At 39.6% G+C, this 16,928-nt stretch overlaps 1 long non-coding RNA gene across 1 annotated transcript; it reads left to right on the top strand.

The window, feature by feature from the left end:
• Positions 1–260: 260 nt before the first annotated feature.
• On the top strand, positions 261–8,578 carry LOC130170170 (uncharacterized). The gene is made up of 2 exons (XR_008827952.1): positions 261–373; positions 8,001–8,578. It is a non-coding gene; the product is annotated as an uncharacterized LOC130170170 (long non-coding RNA).
• Positions 8,579–16,928: the final 8,350 nt, after the last annotated feature.

The following is a 16,928-nucleotide window of genomic DNA, read 5'->3' as shown; positions in this document are numbered from 1 at the left end:
TGACTGAGAGGAGCAGAAACAGCAGAGGTCAAATAACCCACTGGCTGTGAACGCTCCATCACTGTGGACGTGTAACTTGGTTCAATATCTGGTTAAAATATCAACCTCAGTGCCATTGTCTCACACAAACTGTACTAAACTACTGTGACAGTAGACAACTATGACACACACACACACACAGACCCCTCCCCCCATCTAATCTAGCACAAACAAACCTAGAGAGTGAGCTCACGGTCCCTTAGCAACAGTAACAGTCCTGCTGGTAACCTCAGCTCTGGGTGTGGATCTATGTTCAGAGGACAGTCTATGAGCTCTGCTCCTCATGGATCCTCAGGAGAACTGTTGAAGGATCTGAGCATCGGACTGAGAGCAGGTAAGAGGCAGATTTACAGAGGCAGTGGAATGAACTGTAATCCTAAACCTCAGCACACACATGCTTTCTGATAACCTGTTCGTCCACCGTCTCTGAACCGAAAGGGCCAAATCAGTTCCAGAGGAGCTGCCTTCTCTCTTTCTTTAAATGTGTCAGGCTGTTAAGACCAGCCTGTAAGTGTGGAGCAGTGCTGTCCCAAGACAGTTAGAAATGTTTGTCACATCCTCTTGGACTATCTTGATGTTATCCCCAAATCAATCAATCAATCAGTTCATTCCTGCACTTACAGTCTAAGCACCTTGGTTTTTGCTGTAGCAGGCGACTGCTGAGAGGGAAACCCCCTGACTGATTAGTCTGGGGGCTTCTCTCAAAGGGAGTTTGAGGACAGAGCTGAATGTATCTAAAATTCACAGTTCACATAAGATGTTTCTCTCTTTCCCTCAGTGTGTTGGTGTATAGTGTTATTTTATGTGATTTCTGCTGAGTTACAAAGTCACAGTCAGAGGAGCTATTGTCTCCCACAGGAAGTTTGTGTTCAGGACTTTTCTTCCATAACTCATCTACGTCACTGTCACACATTTGCATAATGCCCGCCTACTGACTGGTTTGACACGCCCTCAACCAGAGGCAATTAGTGTGGTTAGTTTTAACTTGTCAGCATGCCAACAAAACAATGTTTTTTCCCTTTGTGTACAAACAACTGACAGTGTTTATCATATAGTGGATATTTACAGCAGAAGAACATTTTATCAGATTGTGACTGAAAGAATGAATCTGCTGTTACAATAAGCAGGTGATGGACCTAATATTTACCTACATTTCCCTAATTACCTGCTGTGATCTGTTGATGTGGATGTTCATGCTCCACTCTCCAGGAACACACTGGATGTGTGGCATGTGTGAGGCAGCTGCAAAGCATCTTGGTTTTTTCATTTTGGCGCCATATTAGCAGGTTAGAGCGACACACTGTCTGTGTGACCTGAGCATCTATCGACTCACGGCTGCGTCACGTGATCTAGAGATTGAGCCCTCACCTGTTTTTCACATGTGACGCATCTTGCAGCAAAAACAGACAGAGAAAAGACCTGATGATGTCATAGTAACATCATACCAGCAACATTACATCAAAGTGACACCTTCACTATAGTTTCTATGTCTAGACTGAATCTGAATATGACACAGACATGAAAGAATATAAATAAATTTTTTTACAGACACATGTTAGGGATGTTTAATGATTTTTTTTTTTTTTTTTAAGACAGTAATTAACCAGCAGAGACTCAGCAGGTCTCTGGATGTTCAGCCAATCAGAAGAAAGTAAGCTGAACGAGGCCTGAGCTAATGTTGATGTTCAATTAAAGGGCTGTAAAAATCAATCTGAGATAAATAAAGATTTAAACGTTGAATTATGTAAAGCTGCTGTAGTGGAGCAGAATTTAAGAATAAACTATAGAGCTGGAAATGAGCAGAACAGGTCTCCTTCAAATAATAGCTGTAGATTTAAACCCCACAGAAAGAATAAATACAGAGGATTCTATCTATCTATCATATCTGATGACAGTGTTGCAACACGTTAAGATACTCTTTATTCACCTGGTAACGAGCTGCAGCAAATGTAACACAGCCAAAAGTTTTACATTTAAATCCTCTATACTGTGTTTTTTTGTCAATAAGAACATATGCAGGTAATTAACTCAGGAGTCTCTGCACTGACTTTCTAGACTGAGCTTGAAGCATTGCACATGCATAGATTATTGCATGTTTAAATGTGATTACAGTACATTACATTAGAGCACTGACAACATGCACAAAATGGAACACACAGAGTCAGTACATCCAGTCCACAGTCATCAGACCTCATTTACCTCCTCAATCAAATTGTTTTCACTGCCCTCATATTCTGTCGCTTGGCAGTTTTTCTTTCTTTGTTAAAATAATTCCCCATACCACCCCTTCTCATAAGGAAACTGTTGCTGCACTGTGTGATGTGTAAACTCAATTTCCAGCTAAGAAAGAGCCACATCTCCTGTAAACTGCATTTATCATAAAGCTGTGGTCCAGAGAGCAAAAAACTAGCAAAAAAAAAGCAAAATACTGAGTGTGATGTTACTGTAAAATGAATAAAAACGTCAGACTTTCATACGAGGTGTTTATCATGACATGAACTTGATTTAACGAGATTTATTTAATTCAATCTAGGAGGAAATTTGTTATTTTAAAAGATGACAGGAGCAATAAAGACTCAGGAGACATTATGGTTCATGGATCATAAACCAACCATGTGCTAGACTCTAAACAAAGATGGCTGTAGCTTCTGTGACATCTCCCATAGGTTTCTGAAGCTGTGAGCTGCTCCACCGTCACCATCTCAGCAGTGCCTGACTCTGACCCTAATTTCCTGCAAATCCAAATATGGTCAAAGAGGAAGGGCGTGTGTGGAGCTGACACTTTTTCAATTTACATTTACAATTTTTTTTAACATGGGAGTCTATGTGGATTGACTCACTGTTGGAGCCAGACTCTAGTGGTCATTAGAGGAACTGCAGCCTTGCTGGTTGATGGTTGGAGCAGAGTGTTTATCATGATCATCATCAATAAAGCAAATTACTAAATGTATTTAGGAAGACCTCAGTTCATCCCTCCAGCAGCTTTACTAAGACACTGCATGAGTTTCTCCTTTAACCCTACGTCACTGATCTGTAAAGATTTACCAAGAAGAGCTTCCTGTTGCAGAGGGAGGAACAGTGGGGCCACCATGTGGTTGTCATTATTTAATCCAGTGTAAATCCTGGTTTCACTTAGTGGATGCAAACAACAGAGCCAGTTTTCTTTTTTAAAAATGTTTTCAGCTCCATTTAAATCTAATGCAGATCGTGCCAAGATACTTTGAAGTCATTCCATATTCCACACTCCAAGAACACAGGGAACACCCATTTACGAAGAGTAATTAAAGCTGCAAGCAGCGTTGAGCATGCCCTCGCACTTTGGCGCACCTCAGGAGGGCTTGCAGCTGCGCATCCTAATAACCGCCGGATACCATCCCCAGGGGCTAAGATTTCCTGATTGAACTGTGTGACAGCAGACAAGATGTACAGCATTTTTTACATGCATTCTTAATCTATCCACTAGGTAGAGCCAGACACCACGCATTAGGCACACATGTAGCTATTTATGAGACCACACAATGAAAATGTCATGTAAATCAAATGACTTTCATTTAAGAGTTACTTCCTGTTTTCAGTAGGTGGCATTGTGAAAATGGCTTAATATTATTATATAATATTAGATATTATCCAGATATCTTCAGTGTGAGACTGTGATCAAATGTGAAATTTGGGGAAGATTGGACAATATATAATATATAAAGCCACTGAAGATATTGCATGTTTGTTTGCATTCTTAAATATTTCCACCAGGTGGAGCCAGAGACCATGAAATGAGCACACGTGGCTGAGTATGAGAGAACACAATGAAACACAGAAATTCACCATACTGCAGAGGCCACATGCTCAACAGAAACTGAAAATTTTTAACAGGGCAGCATCATCTAGGTGTAAAGTATTGACCACGTTCTGTTTTAGAATTCACTGTGCTGCAGAAGCCACACCCTTAAGTGAAAACTCACAATTTTTGCAATCATGCATCAGCAGGTTAAGAAGGATTTTGGGACAAAGATTCAAATGAAAAGCCACAATTTTCACAATAAAGCATCATCAGGGTCTAGAAAGTATTTTCTGACACTATTGATGATGGCCAGGTCAACCTCCTAGGAAGATTAAATTAAACAATAAAATATGATGTTACATGCTGCCATGAGGTGGCACTATGACTATCACTAAATATGGGCATGAAGATGTGTACAGGCCAGAACTCTTAGCACACATCTAATGTTTGGGGCAGTTTGGACGATACATGCTGGAGTTCTAGAGAGTTGTTTGTTCATAGCGAAGGACTGAAATTAGCCCTGTGGTCACAGGCAGGCTATTCCACAAAAACCTTTTATTATGATTTATATTCAACTTCTTAAGCATATGGTGGTAAAGTTTGAGGTGGGTGTGGTCAACCCTCTAGGATTAGTCCATGTACACATTGTACAACATGACATTTCCTGTTGCCACAACATGGCGCGTATCACTGAATATGGGCATAAAGGTGTGTTCAGGGCTGGACTCTCATCAAACACAAAAAGTCTGGGGAAGTTTGGACAATTTGTGTTGGAATGACTGCAAGTTGATTTTTCATGGCAAATGATCAAAATTCACCGTGCTACCACAAGCAGGCCGTTCATAGAAAACTCAAATGCTTTGAGTCTGACGCCTGGAAATGACAAAAAAATGTATCAAAATTTTACACTAAATTCGAAATTGCGGACTTCTGGTTGTGCTTATGGTATTGGTCTGAGAGGTTTACGTACACCTCCATGGGACACATAAGCCTACTAATTTTCATACATCTAGGTGAATCCTAATGCAGGGGCTACTGTGAAACATGACATTCCTCTATCATGGCGAAGCCACGAAATTCGCCACGCCATTCAACAACCTTGAAAAAGCTTTGCAGTTTAACATCATAATCATCTTAAGTTTGTGTGAATCCAATTTTTAGTTGATCTGATTAAAACTCTAGGAGGAGTTCGTTAAAGTATGAAGCCTGAAAATGACAACAAAATGCACCAAACTTGCACACAAAATTCAAAAGGGCAGACTTCTGGTTGGGTTAGGCTAAAGGGTCCAAGAGGCTTTTTTGTAGATCTCAATAAGGTACACATGCCTACCGATTGTCACACATCTCGGTCAAACGTGCTGCAGGGGCTACTTCATTGAAATGTTCTAGGGGGTGCTCCTTGAGCTGTTTTGCCACACCCATGAACAACTCCACTTGGATTATCTGAGTTAGATGACTTCGGATACACGTGCCAAATCTCGTGGGCATAGGAGCACCATTGGCCCATCAAAAATTCTGAAAGTCATTAGGGGGCACTATAGAGTCAATATGCCACACCCTTGCCCAATTCTGTTATCAAAATAACTGTTCATAGGTGCAAAAATGTCTGCGAAGTTTTGTGAGTTTTTTCACATTCTAAATGCCTCAAAACTGTGTTCGTAAAATGAAAATTGCCACAGGAAATCCAAAATGGCCCTCTTCCCAAAAATATGGGGGGGGTACTATTTGGGGAATCATTGCATTGAATTTAATAAACATCCAAGGACCTTGATGTTGACATGGCCCAACATTCGGGGCACAATGGAACCGCTGGACACACCCGAGCCCAATCACTATTTAATTTTGTGATTTTATTAACTGAGTTTCAAGTTTTGGAGTATGTTAAGGCCCTCAAAAATCAAATATTCTGGCAGAAAAATAATAAGAATCTCCAGAAAAACAATAATAAACAGCAAGGTTTTATTAGTGTCCTCGCACCTTACATTGCTCAGGCCTTAATCATCTTTAGAAAAACAATAGGTTCCTTGCATTTCCGGTGCTCGGGCCCTAATAATAATAATCGTTCCAAAAACAATAGGTTCCCGCTGGGCACTAGCGCACTCGGTGCTCAGGCCCTAATTATAATAATAACTAGAAAATTCCAGGGAAATTTTGAGTGCCACGGGGGCTACTGCCGGGATGAGTACATGATTTATTTCCAGTGTTCAAAAGTCACCCTGATCATATTCTGGTTTTGAGAAATGTCTTGATGTCACATCCCTCCATCATGTATTATGTGGGAAATATCTCATATTCTGTGTTGTTTTCTTTAATAAAACAAGAGGCAACATGTCTTCAAACGGGCATTTAAAGGGTTAAAATCCTGAAAACGAATAAACATTTGGTAGGTTTGAGCAGAACTGAAGTGGTTTAAGAGATTTATGCAAAAAAAGCAGAAAAAAATATTGATATATGATGATTTTATAGCATTTTCTTTGTGTGTCCTTTTTTGGACGCGAGGAACCCCAGAGGGTACAAAATGTGTTACCAGTGTATAATAGACCTGTAACAGTAACTGACATTAGATTTTAAAAATATTATAAAACACATATAAAACACTTTCTTGCAGAAATCCATACCTTCAGCTGTAACACAGCCAAAATGATCAGCAAATCAAAAAAGAAAAGTGAAGAAAATGTCCAAAAAAGGACAGAGGGACCCCTGAGGGTTAATAAATCCCATGAACCGCTATTTAAATTACCACTATTATGTTTTTTTCTGTGCTAAATTTAACATTACTGGGGAGGAGAGCAACGCGACCAGAAGTGATAGTGAGAGAGGGCTAGTAGCTTCTCCTCTCCTCTGTCTCAGCGGAGACCGTCACAACTTCATTCACTCATTTAACAAAACAAAAAAAAAAAGCTACGAAGGAAGCAGTAAATGGACTTACATATTTAAGACCTAACTAAATGTAATTTAAGACCTAACATGCGGCTAATGTAAAGCTAGCGGAGCTTGGAGAGTTGGTTATCTGGTTGCTAGGCACGCACACACGCACACAGGTTAGGAGCTGCCGTTGCCATGGCAATGTGAAAATCTGCCCAGAATATGGCTTCTACATGGCTTCAAACAATTGCAAATTATGAGAAAACCGTTACTTATTTTCAAAAACCGATAAGACCGTGCCAGACACTGAAGCCAGAAGTTTCTTACAGTCTCTATTTTATTCAGATATTCCTTAAAATGAGTGAGTAATCTCAGTGCGAAGACAGAGTGAGATTCTTTTGAAAAAAAAAGACGATTACATTAGGTGTCAATGAGAGTGAGACGGGTATTGCTGCCGGACTCGGCACCCCCGTTTAAATTTTGTGCAGACCCTGCCTGTCAAAGTTACATTTTATGAATCCCCACAACTATGTCTACATTTTGAGAAAGAATTATTTGTCTCCTTTTTACGGTTTGGCCGTGAGCTCGAGTTAAAAATAAAAATAAAGGTTATTTTTTACTGCTTCGCGCACTCTAGCCAACTGACGCTTTCACTCTAACTTTGAAGAAAAAGTGATTTGCACTCCTCCTTTGAGTGCTCACAGTTTGAAAAGTTTACATGTTATGTAAAAACAGTTGTGTTTTGGAGAGAGCAGAAGTTTTCCTCCGTTTTATAGTTTGAATCACATTTCATTTCGTGCAGGTATGAGAGAGCTGGGTGACCCTGAAAAAAGGTGAAATTTTGTAGAAAAAAGGGGAAATTTTGTAGAAAAAAGGGGAAATTTTGTGGGTTTTTAAAGAAAATTCCAATGCATTTCTAATGCATTATTTATTCCCAGTATTTTGGGAATAACTTTGTGAAAAATTGGAATTTTAACACAAGTCATAGCACCTCTTTCGGGATCAAGACACACGTTTTGATGTATATATTACCGGGGTTTTCTCAAAGCTCCTCTCAGCTATTCTAGCTGTAGAGGAGTGCCTCGGAGCTGAGCACCCGTGGCACTAATAATAATCTTGCAAAAAACAATAGGTTCCTTGTATCTCCGGCCCTGGCACACTCGATGCTCGGGCCCTAATCTGAGGCTTTATAATCCTTAATACTCATAAAAACAGTGACTTTATTGCCTTTCATCTCAACAATACAAACAAACCCATTCAACATATGTATGTGAGTCATACAGTGGACTGACTGACTGTGGACCTTTTGTCTCTGCAGTGACAAACATGTGGAACAATGAATGACAGGGAGACACCTCCAGCTGAGTGTGGTGCAGATGGGAGGATGCACATCCAGAGGAAGAACCTTCAGTCCATATCTGTTCATCTGAGCAAGACCTTCACTCTGCTTCCAACGATGTGTCTTTTCATATTATGTTATTTAACTTTATTTTATGTCTTTTCATGTTTTGTCATGTCATTTTATGTGTCGAGTGTCTTTGTATCATGATATTTTATTTCATCTCATTCTGTGTTGTGTACTTCTGTGTGATGTCTTGTCTTTGTATGTCTTAGTTGTCCCTGTACCAGTGTCATTCTGTGTTGTGTCATTTTATTTTGTGTTGTCTTTTCATCAAAATGATTGTTATCAAGTCTGTGTTGAGTTGTGTCATGTGATTTCCTGTTGTTTGGTGGTCTCCAATGCTGTAACTGTATCTGTACGTCATTCCTAGTTGTAGTGATAAATACACCATATCTCATTATATAATGTAGGCCTGGGCCAATATTCAAGAACATCAAATGCTAAATATTTTCCGCTAAAATAAATAAATGTATCTATCTAAATTTATATTTATATATCTTATACCTGGATTTTGTTTTTTTGCTTCTTTATACCTGAAACATGAAATACAACTAATATAACTAAGAAATTTTGAATGTGCCTGCTGCTTGGCGCGTGTATTTCACTTCTCGCATTTCAGTCTGTACAAAGGATGTTACTTTCAGTTTCACATGTTGTAGACTTATCCTGACACTGACCTCAGTCACTGCAGGTGACCCTCAAAAAGCCATTTGAAGCTGTCACGCCTGGCCAAAATAACTTCACACTGATGGTTTCAAACCCAAATTTGTCCCCACAGCCATAACAAGACACGTATACACACATGTACATTCCCTAACAGAAGTTGATCTGCAATAAAGCTATACCACTGTATCCCCATATAGAGGATATACATAGAATATATATATAGAAGATCGAACTTTTATTATCTACCTTACCTCTTACCTTTTTTGAGACTCTTTTTTTGAAAGTGTCTGTGCTTCTATGTTTGGCAGTATAAATTGCATAAGGTTCTGTACAACAGAGCCAATAATTCCCTCTTACCATGTTGAGATGTTTATTTTGAAGGTTAATCCAAATCGTGGCGTGTGTGTGTGTGTGTGTGTGTAGTGGTAGAGCTGCCCAACAGAACCTCCAGTAAGTTCTTTTTACCTGGTTGAGACTTTTAATTTGAAGGTGAATATCAAAAAAGTCAGATGGTGTTTGTATGTGTCTGTCAATGTGTGTGTGCATTGTTGTGTGTGACAGTAGAGCTGTCTACCAAACAGCTTCCAAAAATCTTGTGTTGCAAACACTTATACATCCATATGGTGGTGATGGAGTTTGTGTGTCTTTCAATGTATGTGTGTGTGTGGTGTTGGGAACTGCATAAGCTTAACCTTCAAACTGCCTGTTGAAGTTGTCAGGACTGGCCAAAATGACCTCACAATAATGTTTTTTAACAAAAATTGTCCTCACAATTATAGAAAAGCAAAGAAGCACACATCAACACACAAGTACACGCAAATACACTGTGTTGATTTACCTTAGAGTTGCTCTCATACCTGAGGAGGCAAAGAATTAATGAGTCTAATTGGCCAATCAGAATCAGCTTTGCCCATTTCTGCCCAGTAACACCTGCTGAGTAGCACCTGCTGAGACACTGGTTGCCACTGGCGACTGTGGAGGGAAACATGCACACACAATTTCCTCTGTCTCCCTTGGCCGGCAACAGCTTTTAAGATGAAACTTGTGTATGAAAATGGTATATCGAAGGGAAATCTACAAGTCCTATTGAAAAGATCACCTCACCGCAATGCTTAAATGGTTGAAAAAGCAGTTGATATTAATTGCAGTACAGTGCTTTGAAAAATTAGATGCCAAAATGAGGATTTTTTATAGGGTAAATATACAAAGGTCGGAGATGGTTTGTGTTTTTGTCAATATACAGTATGTGTGTCAATGTATATGTATTTCTCCCTGGATACTGCGTTAGTATTGTGTGTGTGTGTGCGTGCGTGGGTGTGTGTGTGTGTCTGTGGCTGTGTTTATAAACATCACAGAGATCAAAGAGTTTCCTAACAAGCCATGTCGAACAGCTGTGTCTAGCTGGAAGACAGAGCTGACACAGCTGACTAAGATTTTGGCTCAGCAAGCATCTCAAACAAGTGATATTTTTGAAAAGACCACTAACTCCTATCAGAACTATGAGTGGACCATGAGCGGCACAAGACCTTTTGTGGGTTTGGTGTTTCTAGAACCAAAAATGTGGACACAGAAGCGAGTTACAAAAAAGGGTCACTTCTGCTTTTCTCTGGAAATCAGCTCCTGCATTTGTATTGCAGTCAATGGGAGAGGTGGAGGGTGCTCCCATCACTTCCTCAAAAACCATAAAAGATATCAGAATGAGACCAAAACTGGTCGTACATGACAAAAAAGTCTCTACATTTGTGATTTAAAAAATTGTCAGTGAAGGTTGGAAATTATGGTATTCAAAAGAGTTTTCTAACTTTTTTTGAGGGATGGCAGTGCACAGTTAGCTCCGGTTAGCGAGAGGAGCTGTGCCTGAAGAAAGCAGACATCGCTGAAGATGTAATAAACATCACAATCCTCTACACTGAAGTTACAACAACACCACATGAGCGAGTGAGAGAGAGGGAGAGAGAGAGAAGTTAGTGCTAACTGCTAAGCTAAAGTATCTAGCAGATCTGAACAGCATGTAAACAACTGCTGAGTTAGTGAAAGTCATTAAAAGCAGCTGTAGCAGAACTAGTGTAAGTTTAAATGTACAGTACAAACTCTACCATTAACAGAATCTGACTGGAGATAGGACACCACACTGACGTCAGCACGTCAACACGTGAACAGCATCACTACTATTAGTAGAAAAACACTAATAGTCTTACTATCGCATTCACAAGAATGAGACAGATGGACAAACAAACTGCTGCAGCGAACTTGCTGCTCCCTCCAGCAGAGGCCCACCAGTTGCAGGATGATGCCTCAGAGCAGAGGGGGAGGAGATGCGGGGACGTTACTGATGAGCAGTTTAAAGAGAGGACTGGAGAGTAGATCAAAACCAACATCGAGGACCAAGACTAGAACCAGATCTGTGATGATCCCAGAGGGAGGAGGTCTGACTGTGGGTCACCACAGAGATCAAGACAGTAAAACAGCAGGTGAATGTTTGACATGGACGCCATCACCGCCACTAGCACCACTACCACACATTTAATCTGATAAACATGCATCCTTTGGTCAATGTTCAAAAGCTGTTGTTTTATCAAATTCTGAGAAATTAAATCAAGCAAAGATTTTTTGTAGGTTTGAAGTTTGCAGGAGCAGCTATGTGACTCAAACTAGTCATTTCATTTCATCGCCAATTGACATGAAAGTTTGTGTGTTTTCTTTCCCTCTGTTGTTTGGACTGAGGGCAGAGTGTTTTTTCTGCAGTTTGAACAATTGCCTTGTGGAAATCCTCTGGTGATAGGCAGACTCAGTGGTCGCAGTGGACTAAGTGGTCGCAGTGGTTCAGGTCCGTCAGCTGGTCCCAGCTGTGGTGTTTGTCTGTAAATGATATCTGCAGCCTGGATGTGACTGAAGCTGTGACTCATCTCCTCACAGAAACTCCCACAACCCCCTTCGACAATGAGAGACGCACTCACGGACAGCCCGGCCCCGCTAAGGTTTCACAACTGCATCTGTATCTGCCTTCATCGTCAGTCTGTGAGGAGGAGGAGGAGGACTCTTAGGCAGAGGAGATGAAATAGGGTTCTTCGCAGTGGTGTGTTCAGGGCGTGGTCGCTGAGTCATGGAGAGCAGACATCTGCACCACACTCATGAACTGTTCCTCGGATAATTTCTTTCACATCACATCTGTGGTTTTCAGAAAGTGGAGCAGAGCTGCAGAACAGCTCTCAGGAGTGATGTCAGTTGGAGGGTGGGGAGACGAAAAAATATTTTCCCAAGCAATTAGAGGAACTACACACAGGCATGGCCACGGCGTTTACATGGATCTGTTATATCCATGGAATCAGTCCATGCAACAAAAACAGGAGAGGATGAAGTTACAGGATGTTCTGTGAAACATCAGTGGATGAGGACACAGCCATGATGGAAGAGGGTCAACCCTGTAGTATAATGTTTGGCTTCATATATAACAATTCCTTTAGACATTAGATCATTATGCTGATTATACTGAGTCCAACTTAACAGAGAAGAAAGACAGAAACCCAGGAGTATATAGCTTCTGACATAAAACCCAAGACTAGATGGCTGTAATCACTGACAAAGGTGCTGCAACTAAGTCTTGAGTGAAGTGTCTGAATACTTATGTCAATGTTATATTTCAATTTTCCCTTTTTAATAAATTTGAAAAAACTTCTAAAATCCTGTTTTCTCTTTTTCCTATTACTGAGACCGAAATGATTTCTACATAAAACTGCAACAGCACACTGAAAAAAGTGAAGGGGTCTGAATACTTTCTGAATGCTCTGTATATGAACACCCACAAACACCCCCACATACATACATATATACATACATACATACATACACACCCCACTGTACATGCACAAAACTCAAAGTTCATTTAAAAGGAATCATTTAAGACTTTAAGACTCTTCTCTTTGTTATAATACTTATAATACGTTGTGGGATGGCCCTTTGTTGAATATGCTTTGTTGTTATTTTTATTTAGTTTATTTAGTCGAGCCTACTTATAAATGTATAGATCTGATACAAAAGTTGGTTCAAGGTTGTATAATTGAATTGGCTTGATTACTTTTCTGCAACTGAGCCCATGATGCTCTTCACCTGCTTTTTATCTTCACGGATGGAGATGGATTTCTATCTCAATGTACTCTTCATCATTTTGCCCCCTGGCAATGTCTTTTTTGTTATGTTGTGTGTGTTGACCTCTTCTTTTTTACCCTTCTCCCTTTATGGCATTGATGAAAATATTTTTCAGACTACATCTTTACCCCTCCCCTTAATCCATAATTTAATCATGCCTGTTATATCCCCAGTAGTAACTAGATGGTGTGGAACAATGTTAACTTAATTTCATGGAATGTAAATGGGATAAATAATAAGGTGAAAAGGTATAAAATTTTGATGCATCTGAAGTCTCTCGGTTGTGATATTGCAATGATTTGAATTGACATTTGAATGCGGTAGAATCCCTTAGATTGAAACAAAGATGGGTGGGACAGGTTTTCTTCTCACCTGGTACAAGGAAATGCAAGGGGCATGTGCATTCTTATTGCTAAAAGAATTTCCTTTCAATTAAATGAATTGTTTACAGACAAAGAGGGGAGATATTTGATTTTATCAAGAACCTTGCAAAATGTAAAATGTGTACTGGTAAACATATATGCTCCCAATACTGGACAAGTAACCTTTTTAACATCACTCTGTCCATTATTATCAAGGTTTTCAGATTTACTCATGGTCATTGGCAGAGATTTGAATCTAGTGCTGGAGCCAGAAGTAGACAGATCAAATCATCCTCTTCCCTCTGACAGATCCCTCTCTTCTGCCTTTAATGAATTTTCAAGCACTTTGGGACTAGTTGATGTTTGGCGTATGCTAAATACAGTATCTCGGGAATACACTTTTTATTCTAAAGTCCATAATTCTTATTCTAAAATAGATCACTTTATCATATCAAATCACATGCTCGAGAATGTCATTAACTGTCAAATTCAGAACATTATCATATCTGATCATGCCCCAGTGGTACTCTCTGTTGTCCTTGCAGACAGAGAAGCAACTAAACGTCATGGAAGTTTAATAATTCTCTTCTTAGAGATGAGGAATTTGTGTCTCTTATTAAGAACAGGATCTCTGAATTTATTACCTTAAATGAATATTCTGTCCCATCTATACAAACAGTGTGGGAAGCATTTAAAGTAACTTGCAGAGTTCAGTCAGTTACTCAACTGCCAAAAAGAAACAAAGAATAGAAAAGAAACACAAACTGCAGATATTGCAAAGATCTGGAATGTAAACATATGGAGAAACCAAAGGATTTGAAAAAATAATTATTTTTAGTAAAGTCTGAACTTCAAACCATTATTCATAAGGAAACTGCATTCGCATTATATAAGTTGCAAAGGAAAACCTTTGAATCAGGTGATAATGCCGGCAGGATGTTTGGATTGAAACAGTTAGAGAATAATCAGATTGTATCATCAATTAGAGGGAATGATGGATCAGTCATCAGGGATACAGAAGGTATAAATGAGGCATTCAAACAATACTATGTGAATATCAATATATTGTGAATATCTTCTTCTTTTTTTAAAAAAAGAAAAAAGAACTAGTAATAGTCATAGCTGATTCAATAAGGATATGGATAGGGATTACTTCATGTAAGTGTTGTCTGTTCATTAGTAGACAGAGCTTTTGTCCTTGTAGCTGATAAATACTCTCATAAAGTCATAAAGTCGTCTTCTGCTGCCTGAGAATTTACAGTAAATAAGTGTGAAAATGTTTAGGCCTGAATCTGGGATTACTGATCATTTAGATTTTCTGGAGGAAAATTAATTCAGCTATCCCATAAAATAGCAGCCCTAGTTCTTTGCATGTGTGTACGTCTTTCTATAATTGTGAGGACAATTTTAGTTAAAAACCATTAATGTCAGCTCATTTTGGCCGGTCCTGACACCTTCAAAGGGCTTTTTGAAGGTTAAGCTTAGGCAGTTTCTAACACCACGTACACAGATACATTGACAAACACACAAACAGTCTCCACCTTTGGATATTAACTAAGTGTCTCAACCTGGTAACACAAGCCTTTTGGAGGCTCTATGGTAGACAGCTATACTGCCACACACAACAATACAAACACGTTGACACACACACAAGTGCAGAAGTTCAGTTGCTGCCCAAACTTTCACACAACTGACTGACAACTGGCTAATTAGACTGATTAACTCAGGGCATTTTTTACTATTGTACATTTTGTTCTGTTCTAGCAGGAGAAACCACAGAAGCTTTATTGCAGATTAACTTCTGTTAGGGCATGTACATGTGTGTGTATACAGTGCCTATAAAAAGTATTCACCCCCTTGGATGTTTTCCCCTTTTATTGCTTTTATAAATGGAATCTTGGTCAATATAATTTGGCTTTTTTGACAAGAATGTACTAAAAAAACCTCTTTCATGTCAATGTGAAAACAAATTTCTACAAAGTAATGTCAATTAATTAAAAAATATATAATGTAAAATAGGTGATTGCATGCAGGTCCAGCCAATTGGTGCTAGTAGTCTCAAAATGAGTGAAATGGAGATCACCTGAGTGCAGGGAATGTGTCTCAAGTGATCTTAGTATAAAGACACCTGTGTCTGGAAGGTCCAGTCACTGGTCAATCACATTCCTAGCTACAATTACACCATGAAGACAAAGGAACACTCCAAGCATTCTGAGAAAAGGTTATTGAAAAGTAGTAGTCAAGGAATGGATACAAAAAAATTTCCAAGTCACTGAACATCCCCTGGAGTTCAGTTAAATCCATCATTAAGAAACAGAAGGAATATGGCACATGTTTAAATAGGCCATCCTCAAAAACTGAGTGACCATGCAAGAAGGAGTCTAGTGAGGGAGGCCACCAAGACACCTATGACTACTCTGAAGGAGTTAAAAGCTTCAGCAGCTGATATGGGAGAGACTGCATATAACAACTGTTGCCAAGGGTCTTCACCAGTCAAAGCTTTATGGAAGAGTGGCAAAGAGAAATTCACTGTTGAAGAAAGCTCATATTAAATCTCGACTAGAGTTCGTCCAAAGGCATGTGGGAGATTCCCAGGTTAACTGGAAGAAGGTTCTTAGGTCTGATGAGACAAAAATGAAGCTTTTTTGCCATCAGACTTGACGCTATGTTTGGCAGACACCAAACACTGCAGATCACCACAAACACACCATCCCCGCCGTCAAGCATGTTGGTGGCCACATCATGATGCGGGGATGCTTGTAAGCAGCAGGCCCTGGAAGGCTTGTAAAGGTAGAGGGTAAAATGAATGCAGCAAAATATAGGGAAATCCTGGAGGACAATCTGATTCTGTCTGCAAGAGAACTACAACTTGGGAGACGTTTTATTTTCCAGCAAGACAATGACCTGAAGCATACAGCGCAAGCTAAACAGAAATGGTTTAAAGACAACAAGGTGAATGTTCTGGAGTGGCCGAGTCAAAGCCAAGACCTCAATCCAGTAGAGAATTTGTAGCTGGACTTGACAAAGGCTGTTCACACCTGATACCCATGCAACCTGACTGAGCTTGAGCAGTTTTGCAAGAACTTTCGGTGTCCAGATGTGCAAGCCTCATTGAGACCTATCCACACAGACTCAGTGCTGTGATTGCGGTCAAAGGTGCATTTACTAAATACTGACTTGAAGGGGGTGAATATTTATGCAATCACTTTTTACATTATATATTTTTAATTAGTGCCACGGGTGCTCAGCTCCGAGGCACTCCTCTACAGCTAGAATAGCTGAGAGGAGTGCCTCGGAGCTATTAATATTCTGTTTCGGGTTTATTATTCTTCCGCCAAATTTCAGGACGTAACTCGTCCCGCAGCTTTGAGAAAACCCCGGTAATAAATACATCAAAACGTGCGTCTTGATCCTGAAAGGGGTGCTATGACTTTTGGTGTTAAAATTCCAATTTACCCAAAGTTATTCCCAAAAAACTGGGAATAAATAATGCATTAGAAATGCATTGGAATTTTCTTTAGAAACCCACCTTTTTTCGACAAAATTGCACCTTTTTGCTGAGTCACCCAGCTCTCTCATACCTGCACGTAGAAATGTGATTCAAACTATAAAACGGAGGAAAACTTCTGCTCTCTCAAAAAGACAGGAACTGTTTTTACATAACATGTAA

The sequence above is a fragment of the Seriola aureovittata genome, chromosome 5, assembly GCF_021018895.1.
Source record: "Seriola aureovittata isolate HTS-2021-v1 ecotype China chromosome 5, ASM2101889v1, whole genome shotgun sequence".
NCBI classification, from domain to species: Eukaryota; Metazoa; Chordata; class Actinopteri; order Carangiformes; family Carangidae; genus Seriola; species Seriola aureovittata.
This window is presented reverse-complemented; position numbering and strand designations above follow the sequence as displayed.